This window comes from Aptenodytes forsteri, unplaced genomic scaffold (assembly GCF_000699145.1).
Source record: "Aptenodytes forsteri isolate BGI_AS27 unplaced genomic scaffold, ASM69914v1 Scaffold111, whole genome shotgun sequence".
NCBI lineage: Eukaryota > Metazoa > Chordata > Aves > Sphenisciformes > Spheniscidae > Aptenodytes > Aptenodytes forsteri.
This window is the reverse complement of record NW_008794710.1, coordinates 2,393,579-2,399,282: the sequence shown is the minus strand read 5'-3', so window position 1 is coordinate 2,399,282 and position 5,704 is coordinate 2,393,579.

Sequence of the window (5,704 nt, the reverse complement as noted above, 5' to 3'; positions counted from 1 at the left end):
TTAAAATATTCAATATTCTTGTTCTGTTTTTTCCCCCTGATCTGTTACACCTGCTTGTACTGACACCTACGTATTGGGAACTTGGACGTTTTTAAGCTGAAAAGACTACTAAATAAAAATAGTCAGTGTACTGGCTTTTCTCTCAAAACTATGGTTTTAGCAGTGTAGGAACGCAATACCTTTCCATCAAGGACATGCAGCCATGAAAAACACCGAATTCCAGTTTTGGGGGTTTGACTAAGTAAGAAGCTACATGTTCTCACTTTCACTAGCAAAGTATTTATGTACATGTTTAATTTTCCTATGGAATTAGGTTTAAAACTAAACTGTATACTACTGTTTTGCTATATCAGGGCATTTTTATAGAACTAAAATCTAAGCATCAGTTTGGCTTACCAATTTGAGACTGAATTACCAAAGGGACCTACCTGCATAGAAACCATCTACATCTTTATGTGTGAATGAGCATTCACACATATAATTACAGACACTGTATACTCTCTGGTTACCACATGTGCTCTGTCATTTCTGTTTCTACTTCCTAACAATGAAAAAATTCATCTTGAACCTGAAATTAAAATTTCACAGACTTCTATCTGAATATTCGGTTGGTAAGCTTTCAAGTTAGGCTTGCTTATAAAGATTCTCTCTCTTTTTTTCTGTTGTGTTTAAATTTTAATTAAAAAAATCTTTCCTTCTTTCTTGTGTGGTATCTTGTTTGTCCTCTTTCTTGGTCATGACTGTGTAAGTTGCCCTTGAGAAGGTTTGTATTCTTGCTCAAGTTGATACAGGCCAAATTTATAAACTTGAATCTAAAACTTGGGAAAACTTGGCTCAGAGAGGTAGCTTTGTTTAGTCTGAAAGGATTAGTTCTAGCACAGAGTGGGCTGCTCTTCAATAATCATTGAATTCATGCTTTTTGAACAGGCACATCTTCCCAAAGCTTACATAACCACGTATAACTGGTTTTATAATGTAGCAGTGCCAGCTTTACAGCCTTGTCTTGCTTATTTTCCTGTCCTTATGCTAATCATGGGACACGCTGAGCAACAAGTCCTTTCCACAAATGACGGATGCTACTAAGAAGTAGTGCATCTTGCTTTTAGATGTCACAAACCAATCACTTAGGATTAATTTAAAAGTTGTGAAGATTTCAGTTAAAATGTAGATTATGTAAAATGTAAATTAAATGTATATAGGTCTGGAAGGTATCATCTGTCATTTGCGTCTAAGATACAAGTTTGATATGTTTGAACCTCACTTACCCGCTGCCTCACTCTCACTCCAGAGAGTGAGGAGACAATCTCCTATTTCCTCATAACCACTGTAACACTTGTGTTACAAAGGGCTGAGGTACGAGAATTTACTTTTTTCCTGTTAATTGTAAGATATTGGGTGCCAAGTTTAAGACACTTTTAGATAAAATATGCTAGGGGATCTTATGGAGAACTTCTTTCCTGTCCCCCCAAAGTGGTGTTTTCATTGATTAGCATCTTGGAACCGTAGAAAGATGCCTATGTTTAGCTGAAGCAAATTTGATGGTAGTATCTTTTGAGAACTTCACTGAGATTTACGTAACAGGGTCAAAAGTGATCCGTAGGAGCTGCCAGAACAATCATAACCTGAAATACCAACCAAGCACCACATGCTCAATAATGCCACCTTCCCTAAAAGAACGCGGTTACTTCAAATCCCAGCCAGAATTTACAGTTTCAGCCAACTCACGTCTGTACAGCCACCTCTCTACCTAACGCATTTTGGATAGCTTGGCATCTGCAAGCTTACAGATAATCCAATTAAATTAGCTATTAAGGTCCTTGAGGAAATGCTGATGAGCCTAATTTAACATACATTGGATTTTCAGAGAAAGCCCTATGTGTACCAGCAGGGAAAAGCCAAAAGAGAGAGCACCTTTTCAAACTGGAGTGTTCTTATCTCTGCTTAGCTTTGGGATGTAAGGAACTGATAGCAAAAGCAAAGTCAGAACTGCTACACTCTTGTCCTGACCATGTTTTGTTTAGTATTTAAACTAACACTGATACGGAGTGCCTCTCTATGGCACAAACTCAGAATGGCAGACAAGGTAAATCTTTTTACAAACTACTGTGGTTTTTGTTACTGTACAGTAAGTCTTGTCTCAGCCTTTTAAAACCTTGCAAAGGGGTGACTCCTGACAAGTATGACACACTGTCTCTCTCGCACAAGTAGCGGACCAACACATCACTGTTAAAAGCCATTTACAGCACATGGAATGCTGTGGGTGTTCCTCCACCTGGTCACTTGTAATCGGGTAAGAGTACGTGAATGCGAGTCCTAGCCTTAGGCACTTGCATTTCAAACGTCTATTGGTTCGAATGTGGGAAGCAAAGCTTTTTCACGTTGTGTGGCAACTGAAACAAAGACCTCTTGTATGGTATTGTAGCCATACAAGGCAGTTTGTTTTCTATTGGGTAGGAAAGATTTATTGCATGAATTCCAGCTGAAGCATCATACTAGTCTTTGTTTTTACTGTTAATTATTTATTACTTCTGAAAAGGTATAAAAGAGTTAAAGCTGGCTCTGAATTTAATTCAATGATTTAACTGTCCCTATTTCAGAGAAGAGGGTTGCTGTAACAATCCTGAAGAGGGCTGCTTCTGAACTGCACTGAACTTCAGAAATCACTGGAAGTGAAGAATACTTTGGATAAGTGGTGAGTAGTGCCTAGAAGTTGGACTTGATACTTTGGAGCAACTTCTCAAATTTGGCAATGTTCTCAAGGGTTTGACTCGGGGAGGAAGGAATAGATTTATCTTGGTATAAACCAATTTTGTGAAATTTGTAAACAAATAATTTCCTGTGCTAGTCAAGTACTCAGCTTCTATATAAGCAGTCATTTACTCTGAAATTTCTGTCTTCCTCTCCTGGTTAATAGATTTCTATGGAAAACAGCTTTAATTTTTCCCCCAATTTATATTAAAAAACCCACCTTCATTTTGAAATAGAAATTCAATCTTTCCTCTTCTCAGTAGAAGAGATCAGATTGTGACTTGTATGAAATACTGAAATCCAGATACAATAAATCATCTTGTAAAAACACTTTAGGACTGATACTACAGATATAGAAAAAAAGAGACATACACATTTTTTAACACTGTCAACTGATTCATTAAGAGAGCATTTTTTTCTGGAAGCTGGGGTGTCTAAATGGGTCAGTACCATGGGAATGCTCTGTGCCAAATTAAAGTCATGCCACACCTGACTCCAGCAATGGTATTTTAATATTGGGACTGTTTGACATTTTCCATAAACAATATAAGAAGCATTGACTTGTACAGTCTCACTTGCACCAGAATAGATCTATCTTAGCAAAACTACTTGAGAAGAAAATAATCCCTTCAGTTCTTAATGGAGTTCCAGAACACCTATTTTAACCAGATAGTTATGTCACTTATCAGGATCTAATACATAAACTGTTCCTGATTTGGGGGACACAGAAACTTGAAATGTGTTCTTCACATTGGATGCTCTAATTAATCAATCTTTTCATTAATTGATGGTGGATTTCTTTTGTGTGAGTGTGTACGTGTGATTTACAGTACCAGGGAGAGGAGCACATTCATTGAAGTACACGCCGCAGACTAGTGACAGAAGCACCCAGCTGGAAGTACAGGGAAGTCCTCAGCTTAAGTCTGTGACCCTTGCAAGGATGGTTCCTTTTCTGAAAGGCACAAGTGGTCAGCCACAGAGAACTTCAGCTGTGAGTTAAGTGGAAAAAGGTAGCAGCAGTAGCTCTAAAGCACACAAGCTACAGGATAGGAGTGAGATTCAAAACTTTTCTCCTCCGTCCTCTTTTACTAGAGTTTTAGTGTTGAACCAAAAAAAAAAAAGTCTTCTGAAGCACCTACCTATTTCCAGTACAATGCATAAGGGAACTTTGCATAGAATGCGAAGTTCTCAAGTTGGACAATTTTGCCTTCCCAAAGGCAAAAATTATTCGATGTCAGTCTACCATGACCTAATAGGACTTACTGAGTCTGTTCGGGTTATTTTTACACCGTGTTTTCCAAAGCTTTGCAATTCACCCCCTATTGCAGTGTTGTCTCTCTCAGTGCTTCTTTTTCCCATTTTTAAAAGAAACCAAACTATTCTGTGCTACACCTGAAAGAGGTTTACTCTGAGGAGCGCAAAGCAGTCCCTTTCCCTCCTTGAGAAGCTGTGCTGGTTTATAATTACAAGTGAATTTTGTCAGCTGGAAGCTGCTCTTCTGACTTCCACGTTTTCCCTGTGCATAGCAGTGCAATGTTGACACAGACATAATCTTTTTATACAGGTGATGTATTTTGCACTTGGGAGACAGACATGGAAGCCGTGTACACCCACCATGAGGAATTTGTGTCAGCAGAACCTTTTATATTGCAGATAAACTGTCTGAAGCTTGCTTGTGTTGTGCCTTGGGTGGAGTGACCAGTGGCTTGGTATAAGTCCAGGCCACCTGAACAAGATGGCAAATGGGCTGTGACTGGGTGCTAGCCCAAACAGTGCTTTGCACTCAGACTGGACAACAACAATAATCAATCTGTTCCAGGTCTTATACTCTTCTTAGTTAGGGTTTTTTTCTTGATAACTGTGACTTATAACTCACCTTTTCTGAGGTGGTCAACTCCTTGGTGATTTTGTCATCTAACATAACAAATACGGCTATTTAAAATCTGAGTTCATCTCAAACTGCTCCCTTTGCATATTTGCATTTTTGTGAACACAACAGCTTTCCGATAGCTTTTGGTTTTCCTCACTTGCAGTCAGTTAATGAATGCTGAATGTTCAATGGAAGTTCAAAACCAAACCTAGATTACAGTAGGTTTATTCATACCTCTCTCAAGTCAGTTTGCTGTGCCAGTCATAATGCTCCTGCTCTGCGAACGGCTGAGCCATCCTTGCCAAGGCTAACAATCTGTAGGAGTCAACTGGATTGCATGTCCTACTAATGAACTCAACCTATACATTGCTAAATAAACTGCTGGGTAAGTGGGTAAGCGAACTGTAGCTCTGTAATGCTGGAATGGAAGGTGCCCCCTGGCCTGACATAAATCAGCCTTTCCTGATTGTGGGTCACCTCCTGACTAACTCTACAAGCCAGGGAGCAGACAGATCTAATCTTCCATGATAAAGAATGAATAATGAATGAATATTTCTGGATCCACAACTTAAGCAACTTACCTGGTACCAGCAATATGAACTTCAGGGGGAAGGAATACACTTTTCTGTCCTATCTGTTAAAACTTGTCAGTGAATGGCCACCAGCAGCAGCAGTGCAAATCTCAGACTTTCATTCCCCTAAGTAGAACGTCGCTTCTTTAGATTTTGTCTAAAATCTAAAGATCAGGTTTCTGCTTGCTGTAATCATGTCTCTCTTCCCTGCACACAAGTCAACAAGACTGCAAAAGTAACATTGACAAATCCGTGCAAGATTTCAGTGATTTCTATTCCCTCCCCAGTCCAGCCATTTTTTGCATCACATTGGGTGTCTGTCCTGGATATGGTAACATTCCTTTTTCTACAGTCAAGTAGATATGCTTAAAAAGTTTTGAAACTAGGGTTACCCAAAATATTGGAGGGACAGTTCAATCTGAACACTTCCACGGATGGTGCACTGTTAGCAATTAAACTTTCCAGACACAACAGACATATCTTAAAAGTATTTTAAAGATTGCTCAAAGAACAA